At 37.6% G+C, this 15,950-nt stretch overlaps 1 long non-coding RNA gene across 1 annotated transcript in view; it reads right to left on the reverse strand.

Annotated features, from left to right (window-relative positions):
* Positions 1-14,752, reverse strand: part of LOC106510355 — a 41,858-nt gene extending 27,106 nt beyond the window's left edge. The window contains exons 1-2 of the long non-coding RNA XR_002344097.1: positions 14,533-14,752; positions 5,433-5,565 (exon numbers count right to left, since the gene is read on the reverse strand). This is a non-coding gene — a long non-coding RNA (uncharacterized LOC106510355). The remainder of the gene's footprint in view (positions 1-5,432; positions 5,566-14,532) is intronic.

Below are 15,950 nucleotides of genomic sequence, written 5' to 3' on the forward strand. Positions count from 1 at the left end.
CGCTACCAGTATTATCTTGGAAAGAATGGTAGACAGGAAACATGTCTTGCCTTCAGTGGATCAGGATGCCATTCAGTCTGTGAACAGCAGTCTGAAGCTCACAAACGGAGCTGAAACTCATTTCTAAGAAACTGCCCACCGAGAGGTAAATAGTCATAATGCGCTTCCTCACCCCGGGGGTAAAATCTATCTCTGCACTGCTTGATCTCTCAGACTGAGCATCTGAGACATTTCCATCTTCATAAGCCTTCTTTTTTTTTTTTTTTTTTTGCCCCTTGATCCCACATACTTAAAATTTCTTGAAGTTCCTGATGTCGCACAGCGGGTTGAGGATCTGGCAGCATCTCTGCACTTGGATTTGATCCCTGGCCCTCAGCCAAAAAAAAAAAAAAATTCTTAATTTCCATTTTCCATTAGAGCTTTAGTATTTAATACCCAGGGCATAAATTTGGCATAAATTATTTCTCATGTAACCCCTGGTACTTGTTACACATCGAGCTTCTCCCATTTTTAACATGCCTCTTAAACACCATTTATTCTCCTTCCTTCTCTACAGCCTTTTTATCCCTTTATGCATCCCAGTAAGGCCCCATAGTAGAGGTTCCCCACTGATCCTATATACATGCCAGCTGGAGAGCTACTTTCAGCCAATTCCAGAAATGAAGCTGCTATTGCTGTTCCAAAGCCCATGTCCTCAGGGGCACTGGGAGGTTCACTGCTTCCCCTCACCTTCTAAGTTTTTAGGATGGTACAAAATAAACAAACAAACAACAACAACAACAAAAAACACAACCTGAAGCAAATAAGAAAAAGTCAATTGTTAACTCCAGGAGAAATTTAAAGTTGTGCAAAAAAAAGGTAATCACAGTACATCAAATGTCTCAGTGAGCAACATGTCTGTAGTGCTAACAATATAAACCTAATGCTGATTTAACCAAATGTGTCGAAAGGATGAGAAATGGAAGTGCATGGAAACAGGATGTAGTATAAAAGGACTAAAAATCTTCACCTTCTGGAGTAGGAAACCATCACACAATATCCTAAGTTGAAAAAAATCAAGAAATAACTGAGGAGTTCCCGTCGTGGCGCAGTGGTTAACGAATCCAACTAGGAACCATGAGGTTCGGGTTCGGTCCCTGCCCTTGCTCAGTGAGTTAAAGGTCCGGCGTTGCCGTGGGCTGTGGTGTAGGTTGCAAACACAGCTCGGATCCCACATAGCTGTGGCTCTGGCATAGGCTGGCAGCTACAGCTCTGATTAGACCCCTAGCCTGGGAACCTTCATATGCCGCGGGAGCGGCCCAAAGAAATAGCAAAAAAAAAAAAAAAAAAAAAAAAACTGATAAGCATAGTACTCAGAAACATGGATGTACATACGAGAAGCAGAATCTGAAAATGTTGAAAAACACTTTTCCCTGGGAAGTAGGGCTCAGGGATGAGAAGTGGATCATGTGATTGCTCTGTGCATGTTTATGCATATGTGTGTTTAATATAAGCCTTTGTGGCTATGGAAATTTCCAAACCATGTACAGGTACCACAGTAAAAATTAATGTACAAAATTGCGCATACCAAACTGAGTGAGTTCATTTTTCTAATTTTTCTTTTTGTCAAACCACATAAATACACTAGAAAAAGAAGGACTGGGGATTTAAGGGCTAAGAACATACCCGCAAATATTTAATATAGCCTACATCTTAATTCTGTACACAATAAAAACAGACTAATTCCTTGGGATCCCCTCTCATTTTTTTTTTCTTCTTGTCTATATGTAATTTCTCATTCTTAAACAGAAAAAAGCTATATACAATTTTCTATTTCCAAGAAGCAAAGAAATAAGAACCATCTGGAAAACACTGTCTCCCAGACTAAAAACTTCAAGAAAGCTTTACTTGCTTGGCTCCACAGTGCCTTGAATTAAAAAAAATCAAGATGGATGAACGCTCCATGGAGAAAGATGTTTTTGAATTTGAGCCAAGGGAAGGATAAAGGGTCCTGTCTTGCAGATGGAGAAAGAGGCTGCACATTTGAAAGTAGTTTTCACATGCAAATCCAACTGACAACACCTGACAAGGACTTTACACAAGCAAAAAGTTTATTCTTCAGATGTCTAAATGTGTTCCCATTAAAAAAGAAGGTAAGAAGAAAGAAAAAAGAATCATTTTCCCCTCTGGATGCAGGATGTAGCATTATAACTTCTTCATAATGTCTATAGACAGCTTTGCTTTGTTGAAAATGCCAACGTAATTTGAACCAATATCTTCAATGGCAGAGCAATTTCATGCCCCATCAGTCCCTGTGATTCCTGCTTAATTTGCAGGATTCTTATGTTTGGTTGAGTCTCTGTTCCTATTCTTTAAGATCTACTGATATGTATCAGCTATTTCAATGTTCTCTGTAATTAAAACTTAGATTTCAAGACTTAAAAATGAGAAAAAAAAATAATGAAAGGATTGAAAAAGAAACCTAAGGTAAAGATAACTGAATTAGGAATTTTGAATCTGAGTAGACATTTGAGAATGACATTCATCATGTATTTAAATGTACTCAAGAAATTATTATAAGAGAATAGCAATCATATATATATATTTTGTCTCATGGAATAAATGCCAGAAACAATGGTAATTTGCTTCAATTATGAATTGAATACATTACTTCTTATTGACTTTTTTTATCCTGAAATAACCAAACAAGGAGCAAGCTTCATATTAAGCTTGGCAACATCAGCTTCCTGCCTCCAATTATGCGATCTGTTGAGCCTAGCTTTGGCCTGGTTTCCAGTGTTGAATTCTGCCTGCTGGTATTTGTCTGCATTGCATGGCCTTGTGGGCAGCTGCTTCCCTTCATACTGTCCCTGTCGGAGGTGGCCAGGCTCAGCCCTTTCGGTGATCAGTAGCCCCCAGAGTGTGCGCGATCTTCGTGCACAGGCAGTGTTTCAGGCCTGTAGTCAGGCTCTGCCTCTGCTCCCCAGCTTCCTGCCTGCCTCTTGTATCACTCCCCATGTTCCCGTTAGTCTTACTGGGTGATAACTATTTTAAAGAAAGTTCCAAATACAAATACAGTAAAAATAGAGAGTCAAAGTACCTGTATAAACACTTTATCAAAATTTTTCCATATTTCTTTCTTCTCTTCCTTAGATCCTCTTTTATTGCAAAATTCTCTGTTTTTAAAATAAATCCCAGACTCCAGGAGATTTGATTTTTATATACTTTAGAATGAATCTCTAAATAATAATAATTATAGTAGTAATGCTAAAAGGAATAACACCTCTATGGAAATTGGTCTTCTTGGATCTCCTATCTCTGTTGCAGTAATTTTTGATAAATCATATTTTCCTAGAGACTAATGCACTTCATTTACAACTTTTTTCCCAAAAGATGTATAGTCACATGATATTTCAAAATTCTTTAGGCCTGCTATTTATTCCCCAATTATTTATTACGAATTTGTGCATCAGAGCTTGCTTTTTTAAGTAGACCCAAAAAGTAGCTTCCATCTTGATAATTTAAAAGACGTTTAATATTTTCTTTATTATTGTACAGTTTCTGATTTCTAATTTAGATTTAGCTTTTATTTTTATCAATTACTTCTACTTTTTGTAAAGTTAATTTTTCTGTTCTTTTTTTTTTTACTTTTTGAGTGGGAGATTTAATTCACATATTTTCAATGAGATATGTCAGCCTGCTACTCTAAGTTGTGTGGGCAATATGCTCAAGTTTTAATATGCTCAAGCTGTAAATTTTCAAATCTTAACCTATTGCATCTTCCATCTTTCAAAGGTACATTCCCTTCATCCTGCATTTGGTCACTTTCCAGTGCCACAAGTGGTTGCTTTTTTGAATCAATCATATTTTATAATTTGCATCTTGAAGAATTAATTCAACTAAGCTGTTCTGTCATTACCACAGCTAGTGTGTCTATCTGGTTTCTAAAAAATTTTTGAAAAGATAAAAAACTATCTTGTTTTATTTTCCTCAGGGCATCAAATCTCAAAGTTTCTGCCGTAAAGAAGAAAAAAAAAGGGGGAAGCATTCTCCATGTAGTTTTTAATAGAATTTTGAGATCATATATGAAGTGATAATGAGTTGTGATCAGAAAATAAGATTGTCTTATAAGCTTTAAAAAATGAAGATATATTTTAGATTATATATAAACCTACATATATGTGTATATATATATAAAATTACCTTCAGTGAAAAAGACTGACTAATGACATTAACTTGTTTAAAGAAAAGTCACATAACTGGAAAACTCCTAAAAAATATTAAATTCCTACCATTGAACAAGTTATTATTTAACTTTTTTAAGGTTAAATTTTAAAATTTTATTATAACCATTTTCAAACTAAGAGATAAAATAAAGGCAATACTAGAATCAATCTCTTTATACCTCAACCTCAATGTTTCTTTTCTTTTTTAACACATGGTAATATAAAGTATAACTCAGGAGTTCCCGTCGTGGCGCAGTGGTTAACGAATCCGACTAGGAACCATGAGGTTGGGGATTCGGTCCCTGCCCTTGCTCAGTGGGTTAACGATCCGGCGTTGCTGTGAGCTGTGGTGTGGGTTGCAACGCAGCTCGGATCCCGCGTTGCTGTGGCTCTGGCGTAGGCCGGTGGCTACAGCTCCAATTCGACCCCTAGCCTGGGAACCTCCATATGCCGCGGGAGCGGCCCAAGAAATAGCAACAACAACAACAACAACAACAAAAAAGACAAAAAGACAAAAAAAATAAATAAATAAATAAAGTATAACTCAGTAATACGAAGAGGGTAAACATAAAAAAGTATCTGTCAGAGTCACTCACCATGTCACCAGAATGCAAGGGAAAAATATCGATAGAGGAAGAAAAATCCCGTTATAATGCTTCAAATCTATTAATGATGTTATTAGAAAATTATGAATAGACCTTACTTAGCCTTATGACTTTCTTCCAAATATCCTTAATATAAAAATTTTGACAAACTTTATAAAAGTTTAGGAGCCTTACAAGAATTTTTTCCATTATAGTGATTCCTCAACAAAGTATTATAGGTCAGGTAAATGAAATAATGTATAAATAAATACATAAAGCTATAATGACAAGTAGATATTAATTATTAATGATTTCCTTCACAAGTAAGTCCCAAGAGAATTACTGTATAAAATGCTAGAACTATAAAGAAATTAAAATAATTTTTTGCTTAATAAAAGAAATACATGCAAGATTTAATATTGTTCCTGTACTCTATTCTGATAATAATCAACCATTAAAAATAATACTCCATAAAATGTATGGAGTTTTTTAAGAAGTTTCTAGGAATTAACATAGCAAAGAAAGAATAAGGTATTTATGGAGAAAATTTTAATATTTTAATAGAGAATAGAAAAAAATGTGTGTACACATATGTATTAACAGGGCACAGTATCCATTCTTATGGGCTGGGGGGTATGCTTACCAATGGTAGAGGCAGCTCCACTGTGGTGAATGAAGCATCAGATTAACAGAATTTGATGATATTAGGTATTAAATCATGTAATTGATTTCTTTATTCTGAGACCATGCCTCCCAGTACATGATCATTAGTTTGCCTGTAGGAAAATATATTGATTAGAAGAAGGAAACAATTAGAAGTAGCAAACAGCTTTATTTCTTAGAATAAATTAAGAATATTGATATTATGGTTGACTTTTATAATACATTGTCTTGAACATACAAAATTGAAAATGAGATCTTGGATCCAGATAAATTAATTCATCAGGATTGCTTTTCATGTTTACTTAATCTAAAATATGCCACAAATGATGCTATCTACAAAGCAGAAACAGATCATGGACATAGAAAGCAGACACGTGGTTGCCAGGGGGGAGGGAGACAGGGAGTAGGATGGACTGGGAGTTTGGGGTTAGGGTAGATGCAAACTATTACATTTAGAATGGACAGGTGATGGGATCCTACTATATAGCACAGGAAACTATGTTCAGTCTCTTGGTGTAGAACATGATGAAACATAATATAAGAAAAAGAATGTGTGTGTGTGTGTGTGTGTGTATGACTGGGTCACTTTGCTCTACAACAGAAATTGACACAACACTGTAAAGCAACTTTACTTTAATAAAAAAAAAGTTTGTTTGGATTTTTTAAATGTTTCCTGGCTCCATTTCAATATATGAGAAGTCTGAATTTGAATGCTTAAACATGGAATTTCCCAGTTTATGATTGAGGAAATATTCCAATAAAAAAGGAATTTTATTACCCGAGCCATTGTCTCAAATGTTTCTCAATTGTTATAATAGTCTAGTTTCCCTGTGCATGAACTTGCAAAATAAACCATGACTCCCGCCTTTAACTCCCAAAATATCTCATAAAAACAAGGAATGATATTTGATCAAATGCCTTTTTCCTTTTAATGTGTTCTCAAAGCCGACATTTTAATTACACAGTCAAGCATTTATATTTACATTGTTTTCCTGCCAGAAATAATTTTTGGTTCTTTTACCATTAGAAATACAACCTAAGTGGTCTCTGAGCTGAAATCATCTTTCTCTTTTCCTAGAAAGAACCTTCTTGGCAGTGTGTGTGACCTGCCCTTCCAAAGATGGGACGACCCAAAGGAGGTCTTTTTTTTTTTTTTTTTTTTTTGGTCTTTTGTCATTTTAGGGCCTCACCTGCGGCATATGGAGCTTCCCAGGCCAGGGGTCAGATCTGAGCTGAAGCCGCCAGCCTATGCCACAGTCACAGCAACTTGGGATCTGTGTCTATAACCTACACCACAGCTCACAGCAACGCTGGATCCTTAATCCACTGAACAAAGCCAGGAATTGAGCCCACATCTTCATGGACGCTAGTCGGGTTTGTTAATCGATGAGCCAGGATGGGGAACTCCAGCCCAAAGGAGGTCTAACCCCTCGCTACCTAAAGAGTGGTGCTCCCATTCCAACGCATAGCATCTGCTTCCCCGAGAGGCCCTTAGAAATGTGGAGTCTTAACTCCACTCCAGGTCCATGAATTAGAATCTCCATTATAACAACAGCCCTAGATGAATCATATGCACTTTAAAGTTTGAAATGCACTGGTCTCCCTGAAAATATTAAACCTTGGATCTCGCCCATGGAAATTTTGATTCGCTTAGTTTCGGATGGATCTAAATCTCAGCTTTAAAAATTTCCAATGCTTGGTCAGATTCAGGAAGTGATGCATAAAATGTTTTCATCAGTAATGTCCAGAGATTAACTCCATCAAGTATAAGTAGCTATTTAGTGGCATTGGGGAAATGACTTTCCCCTAACATGAGAGAGGCAGATAGACCTTTGAAGAACCTAACTAGGTACACTTTGGAGGTAAACATTCTATTCTATAGGAGAAAAACATTTAGCTAGGGATACAAAGGATTTGTTAAAGTACATTGCTAGTAATGCTAGGACAAATGGTTGAACATAAACAACCTGCCTCAAAATATAGTAATTGTCCCACTATGCCAGAGCAGTCTTTTCCTTCTTTTTCTTTTGCAATCCTGAAAATTTCCTCACTGCTCCCTGGTTGGGAAGGAATGTAAGGAGGTGAGCAAAATACCTCATTTCCATAATGTTTTATTAATAAGAATTATTATAATATTAGTATTAAATATGGAACGAGGTATTCATTTCCAAAATAAGTCTTGTGTTCCCTTCTCTCTGGAAGAGGGTAAATTGGGCCAAATAAGATTCCCAATTACATCCTTTTTTTTCCCCCTGACAAAGCTATAAGATACACAGTGTACTAAGCTCCAAACTCTAAATTTGAATATTATTTTCAAAATTCATGGGGCAATAAAATCCTATAACGTCACTACCCTATCACAATGTTTACTTTTGTATTGACAATTTTAGTTTTTTTATTATATGTATTCCACGTATTTATATGGTGACAATTACTAAAGCTTTAGCTCTAAGAATGATCAAAATCCTCCTCCCAAAGCACTGATTGCGGTGACACAGAAGCCATTGGATTCACCCTGGTACAGAAGGACAACATCAAAGGGAAAGAGAGAGTCTTGAGGCTCACAAAGAAATCCTCTTGTCTGCAGTCAAAACTTGGATTGGAAAATATCTTTAAATACAGTGATAGCAGCATAATTTCTGCACAGACAGTCCCCATTTCTAGTTCTGCATGACTTTCAGTTTTGTTTTGGTCCTGAAAATAACAAGTGAGAGTGAAATTAGTGGTGACTTTGATTAGCCTCTCATATCCAAACTTTAAAAATGATAAAATTTCAACAAGAGAGAAGTTGACTGAATGACTTATTTCCTCTCCCCTCAAGCAATTGTCCTACATATTTTTCAGGGAAATATGAGGTAGGAAAGTTGTTTTTAAACTGTTGGCAGAGATACCTCCTCCTCAGGTATCTTACTGCTAGGAGAACAATTCAGATTCATATGCTTTATTTATGTTACACATTCATGTTAAAATAATTTTTTTTTAAACCCTAGATTTTAAACATTGTGAAGATTGGTCTGATAATGGAGTTTAATGTGGTGTAGTAAGAAAAAGTGGGGATAGGTAATTCAGGGATAATGGGTGGCAAGGAAGAATGGCAAATGCCCAACATTTGTATATGCTGCTGTTTGCAGAGGCCAAAATCAATGTCTGTATCACTACTCTCCCAAAGTTAAAACCTGCTGATGTGTTTTCCATAGGTGTTTTGCTTTTCAAGCTGTTTATTTCTGAATACAGAAAAAATAATTAAATAACTTGCCCCCTCTTTAAATTTTGTTGTTGTTTTGTGGTTGTTGTAAATTTTTTTGGGGGGGTGGAGAGCCACAGGTGCAGCATGTGGAAGTTCCCAGGCTAGGCATTGAATCTGAGCTATAGCTGCTGGCCTATGCCACAGCCACCGCAATGTGGGATCCAAGCCACATCTGCAACATACACCATAGCTCATGGCAACACCAGATCCTTAACCCACTGAGCAAGGCCAGGGATTGAACCCACATCCTAATGGATCCTAGTCGGGTTCAGTACTGCTGAGCCACTATGAGAACTCCAAAATTTTGTAATCATAACAAGCATGAGCACATATACGGCGGAACCCTTTCTAGTAGCCCTAAAATCATATTTCCTTCCTGCAAGTAAAATAGACCAAGCTGGTAGAAAAAAATGAAATCTGTTTGTCATAGGAGCCACATACCTGAAACTCTTAAATGTTGAATTCTAGGAACTCAATAAAATTTTAGCAAATCTAATCAAATATTACATAAAAGGAAAAAAACATCATGACCAAGTAGCATTTACTCCACATAGGTAAACTGATTTAATCTTCAGAATTTAATCAGTCTAACTCACCATAACTACAGCTAAAGAGGACAAATCATATGATCATAACAATTAACATAAAGAAAAATTCAACATCATTCAACTTCCATTCATGATTTAAAAAAAAAAAAACCTCTCTGTACACTAGAAATTGAGAAGGGCTTTTCCAACCTCATAAAGAACATTCATAAGTAATCTACAGCTGATATCACATTGTATGGTGAAAGATATAACGCTTTCCCTCTAAGATCAGAAACAAGGCAAGGATATCTCACTTTTATTTAACTTAGAACTGGAAGTCTTAGTCATTAAAATGTTACCACATCCAAGCCCATACTGCCTGCCACATGCCAGATCAATAAATTGAGAGATGAATTGTTGGGGCAAGGAATAGAGACTTTATTCAGGAAGACAGCAGATGGAGAATGTGGTAGACGAGTGTCCCAAAGAACCATTTTACCTGAGTTAGAATTCAAGCTTCTTTTTTTTTTTTTTCTTTCTTTTTTTAGGACCATGCTTGTGACATATGGAGGTTCCCAGGGTAGGGGTCCAATTGGAGCTATGGCTACTGGCCTACACAACAGCCACATCAATGCCATATTCAAGCCGAGTCTGTGACCTACACCACAGCTCATGGTAATGTTAGATCCTTAACCCACTGAGTGAGGCCAGGGATGGAACCTACAATCTCATGGTTCCTAATTAGATTCGTTTCAGCTGCACCACCACAGGAACTCCCAGGCTTCTTTTATACTAAAAGATGATGGGGTGTGGCTGGTTGTTGTAAAGTTCTTGGTGCAGGAATCCTTTGTTCTTGCAGCTGTCCACGCAGGTCTGCTCACAATATTCCTATAAACCTTCACTAGGGAATTCCCTGATGGCTCAGCCCGTTGAGGACCCAGCATTATCACTACTGAGGCTTGGGTTACTGCTGTGGTGTGGGAACTTTGGCATGTTGTGGGTGCAGCCAAACAAACGAGCAAAAAACCTCCACCAAGGTGTTCCTATTATGGCTCAGTGGTAACAAACTTGACTAGTATCCAGTGATCCCTGGCCTCCTTCAGTAGATTAAGGATTTGGCATTGCTGTGAGCTGTGGCGTATGTCATAAATGAGGCTCAGGTCTGGCATCGCTGTGGCTGTTGCATAGACTGGCAGCTGCAGCTCCAGTTCGACCCCTAGCCTGGGAACTTAAGTATGCCTGGGTGTGGCCCTAAAAAAACCAAAACAAACAAAAAAACCACAAAACCTCCACCAAGACAATTATTATTTTTTGTTCTGCAGCTTTTTGTCTCCTAAAAGCATCAGACCTTTAAAAGTCTGAGCCTTGAAAATGGGCTATTCTGTGTATTTGGGGCTATAGGCAACATTCTTTTACAAAGCTGCAGAACCAGCATGACTGAGCACAGGCAACAGAACACAAGGGTTAGAGCTAAAGGAATAGATTCAATGTGATGCCGGGTTTGTTCTTCTCCATTACAATAATAGGGCATGAAAAAGAAACAGGAGGCATCCAAGTTGGATGAAAAGAAATAAAACAACTTCTATTGCAAATTGACTCATGTATAGATAGAAATTTGCAAAGAATCTACAAAACAAGACCCTCTTAGGAGGGTCACTGGGTCCATGATCATCACACAAAAATATTAATAATGACATTGACATGAAAAAATAGAAACTGAAATAAAACATGCATGTTATTTACAACTGCTCAAAAAGTGAAATAGATATAAATATAACAGAACTTGTATGGGATCTGAATGAAAAATTGTGAGGAAAAAATCAAAGAATTAAACACTTGGAGAGAACATGTCAAACATGTCATCACCATGGATTGGAAAATTCACATGATAAATGTCAGTTCTTCCTAAATTTATCTGTATGTTTATCAAACACACACACACACACACACACACACACACACACTGGAATACTACTCAGTCATTAAAAAGTACAAAATAATGCCATTTGCCACAACATGGATGGAACTAGAGACTCATACTAAGTGAATTATGTCCAATTAATTTTTGACAAATAGGAATATCAAATCAACAGAGAAATAATTACTTTGTCAACACACAGTGCTGGAATAGCTGAATATTCATTGGCAAAAAAAAAAAAAAAAAAAAAAAGAATCTTAACTTAGATCTCATACATTATACAAAAGTTAGCTTATACAAAAATGGGTCATGGACCTAAATGTAAAATTATGAAACACCCAGAAGAGAACATAAAATAAAATATTTGAGACATAGGATTAGTCAAAGTGTTCTTAGACTTGACACAAAAATTGTAATTCATAAGAGGAAAAATTGATAAATTGAATCTAATCAAAATCAAAAGCTTTAAAACAAAACAAAACAAAACAAAAATAAAAGGAAGTTCATGTCGTGGCTCAGTGGTTAACAAACCCAACTAGCATCCATGAGACACAGGTTTGATTCTTGGCCTTGCTCAATGGGTTAAGGATCTGGCATTGCCATGAGCTGTGGTGTAGACTGCAGATGCAGCTCAGATCTGATGTTGCTGTGGCTGTGGTGTAGGCCAGCAGCTACAGCTCTAATTCGACCCCTAGCCTGGGAACCTCCATATGCCATGGGTGCAGCCCTAAAAAGACAAAAAAAAAAACCAAACAAAAAAAATCAAAAGTTTTATCTGTAAAATATCCCGTTAAAAGAGAGAAAAGACAAATTATAGACTCAGAAAATATGTGTAAATCACATATCCGAAAAAGGCATTATATCTAGAGGCATGAAAATATGTTCAACATCATAACTAGTGAAATGAAAATTAAAATCACAAAAAGATATAACTGTAAGAATGGCTAGAATACAAAATAATGAAAATACCCAGTGCTGGTGAGGATGGAAAAAAACCAAAAAAACTGGAACACTCATACATTGCTGATGTGGTTATAAAATGTAAAAGCCACTTTGAAAAACAGTTTGGCAATTAAGTAAAAAAAAATAATTAACATGAAACAATTATATAGCCCAACAGTTGTAATATTGGGCATTTATCCCAGAGAAATGAAAACGTATGTTCACATATAAACTTATACATAAATTATCATAGCAGCTTCATTCATAATAGTAAGAAACCAGCAAAACCCCAAATGTCTTTCAACAGCTGAATAAAATGTGTTAAAATCATACCATAGACTAGACTTTGCAATAAAAAGGAGTATACTCTTAGTACATACAACAACTTGAATTTTCCAGGAAATTAGGCTGATTTAAAAAAAAAAACCAATCCCCAAAGGTTCATACTCTATGATTACATTTATATAACACTCTTTTTTAAAAAATTAAATTATAGTTGATTTACAATGTTGTGCCAATTTCTGCTGTACAGCAAAGTGACTCAATCATATACACATTCTTTTTAATATTATGTAACACTCTTAAAATGATAAAACTCTAGAAATGGGAAAGAGATTAGTGGTTGCCAGAAGTTAAGGAAGAGGGAAGAGGAGATTACTTTCAACAAAACTTTCAATAAAGTTTAACAGAAATTTTTTAAAAGTGGTCTTATATTATCTCTGATGCTGAGAAAACTCAATTACAACGCTATGCTTCTCTAAGGTAGAAAGAAATAGAAAAGATATTTGTTGGAGATACTAGAAAATCAGTCCCCACTCACACTACTTTTGATCTTATCATTGGAGTGAAAACCAGCTAATTTCCAACTTTAGGAGGACTTTCTTTGCAGCCTAGAACCTGCATAAATCTGGCTAGAAGTGCTAGAGAATGAGAGCTCCCTCTTTACACCCATCTCTGCAACATTTCTTAACTCTCACCCTTTGGATGTGCAAACTATAAGGTGCATTTTCAACATCCTGGGAGAATTAAGCTCCTATCACAAACTGTGGAAGCTGTAGGAACCACCTCCCAAATTTCTTGCATTAATATACTTGTATTAGGATCTGTTCCTGAAGAACCCAAAATAAAACATTCACTCCACCAATTTCAGAGTGAATTTTTGTGGGCTTGGGAAGGTCTCTTCTTCCACTGCATGTTTCTGCACTTCACATATGCTTACGTAGACCCTGGAAGTAGTGTAACAGAGCAGGACCCTGTGAGACCTTCCCAAAGTGACCCCTACTCATGCCCTCCAACTCTCTTTTTTTCTATACAAAAAAACTAGTCAAAGAATCAACTTAATCAGAGGAGTGAGAAGACACAGAGAAAAAGGAGACAGCCAACCAAGACAGAATGGTAGTTTAGCTATTCAACAAAGTCAAGGACCTTTAGTTAGTTCTCTTCAAAGACTATAGATAATATTCTGAGCCATGTCCTTGGAGCTGTTTTTCAGGTGCTGAAGATCCCACCAGTTGGAAGAAGTCAACTGTGTGCTGCCCACAAGCACATAGACCCCACACTGGATGGAACCAGAAGATTGATGACTCTGACTCCCAATTACCTCACCACGAACCAATCAGGAAAATTGAGCTGATGATGCCCTGCTCCTCAAACACTGTAAGGCTCCTCACTACCCCCTGGGGGGTGGGGAGGGGGACAATGTCTTTGAGGCACTAGCCTGCTGTGTTCCCCTCTTTGCCTGACAATTAAAGCTACTTTTTCTGTTTCCTCCAACTCTGTCTCCATGTTTCTATTTGGCATCTGTATGAAGAGGCAGCCGATATTTTGGCAACAGTAGGAGCTCTGAGGTCCATTCTTTTCCTCTATTTGCTTTGACTCCTGAGCAATGAGTCCAGAACCAGCCTGAGCATCCCTTATTTGCTTCCTGAACTCAGCCTGGAAAGCAACCTCCCTGGCACTTTTTTTTTTCCTCAGGCAAATAGGGATAACAGTATCTGCCTTACTGCCATCACAAATTTATCATGAGGATAAAAGGTGAATGTGGGAGTTCCTGTTGTGGCTCAGTGGTAACAAACCCCACTAGTATCCATGAGGATGCAAGTTCTATCCCTTGTCTCGCTCACTCAGTGGGTTAAGGATCCAGTGTTGCTGTGAGCTGTAGTGTAGGCTATAGATGTGACTCAGATCTGGTATTTCTGTGGCTGTGGCATAGACTGGTAGCTGCAGCTTCAAGTGGACCCCTACCCTAGGAACTCACATATGCTGCAGGTGCAGCCCTAAAAATCAAAAAAGGAAGGAAGGAAAGAAGGAAGGAGGGAGGGAGGGAAGAAGGAAGGAAGGAAGGAAGAAAGGAAGGAAGAAAAGAGAAAAGGAAAAAGAAAAAAAAAGGTGAGTGTGATTGGGAAAGAATAAAGCAAGATAAAATGTGAAGTCAGAGCAACCGTACCTTTGTTTTCATGGGGAAATTTCTCTCTAAAATTCCACTGCCCTGGTGTGACCAGCTCCAGAGAAAGGAGAGGTTCTGACTCATCCATTTAACCTTCCTTTGAGGCTTTCTCTGCATTCCACCAGCACCAAAAGTCTTGCTTTTGTGGGGGCGGTTAGCAGCGTAAGTCTGGTTGTGTTCTATCTTGTTGGGAACATCAAGATATCTAATTCCCTTTTCACAAACCCTGCCCCAATGTCATTTTGTGTTCCGTCTAAGCCACCAAAGGAGCTTCCGTTCTGTAAAAAGCAATCACATGTTCCCTTTGTTGTTTTGTGTGAACCTCTAACAAAGGGATCTGAGTTTTATGAATTTTCCCTTCCCCACATTCACAACAGAGACATGCTATTTCCTCTCTCTTTTAAACTCAAAGGGAAGACGTTGCCCAAGGCAGAGAATACTTATTACCAGATAATCATTTTTCATGTAGATTTCCCCCTGCTGTGGCTTAATGTAGAGATGATGAAACTACAGTTCTCACATCATCTGGGTTTTAAATAACTGTGACAAAGTTCTCTCTCACATGCTCTTGGCTGAAGTGGTGTGGATTCTCTTGAAATGAGGGAAAGAAAGCTTCCAGAGTAAAGACCTGAGAAAGGTATAGTGTGTCAAGCTCTAAGAAGTTAAGCTTCCAAAACCTTCTCTCACGTCCAAATCCTCTGTTTCTACAACCTCTTGGAGCCAGTAGTAACTGTCATGCCAAAGAGGTCTTTACATTATACTTTCATTTAATAGCTGTGTGACCTACAGCAAGAGACTTAACCTCTGTGAGCCTTCATCTGGAAAATGGGTATGATAAAGACGACACTTACCTCATGGGTAAAAATGCTTTGTTCCTGGCCTCTGGTAGGCTTTTCAACAAATGTTCACTGCTATTGCCATTACCATCATCATTAGTAGCATTAAGTCTATTTTTTCAAAAATGATGTTGTGGTTATTAAAATTCTCTTCTTAGATGACATACAGCTGTTATAGAACTACTTTTTTCCTTTCTTTAAATAGCAGATTATTCATTTGTTTCCACGAATATGGCAGTGCTGGTTCATTTGACAAACTGTCCCACTTCATAGAAAGACAAAACTTTCCTGGAGTTCCCGTCGTGGCTCAGTGGTTAACAAATCCAACTAGGAACCGTGAGGTTGCGGGTTCGATCCCTGGCCTTTCTCAGTGGGTTAAGGATGCGGCATTGCTGTGAGCTGTGGTGTAGGTCACAGACGTGGCAGATCCTGCATTGCTGTGGCTCTGGCGTAGGGCGGCGGCTATAGCTCTGATTAGACCCCTAGCCTGGCAACCTCCATATGCCACGGGAGCGGCCCTAGAAAAGGCAAAAAGACAAAAAAGAAAAAAGAAAGAAAAATTTTCCTGAGTGTCCTGAAAAT

The sequence above is a fragment of the Sus scrofa genome, chromosome 5, assembly GCF_000003025.6.
Source record: "Sus scrofa isolate TJ Tabasco breed Duroc chromosome 5, Sscrofa11.1, whole genome shotgun sequence".
NCBI classification, from domain to species: Eukaryota; Metazoa; Chordata; class Mammalia; order Artiodactyla; family Suidae; genus Sus; species Sus scrofa.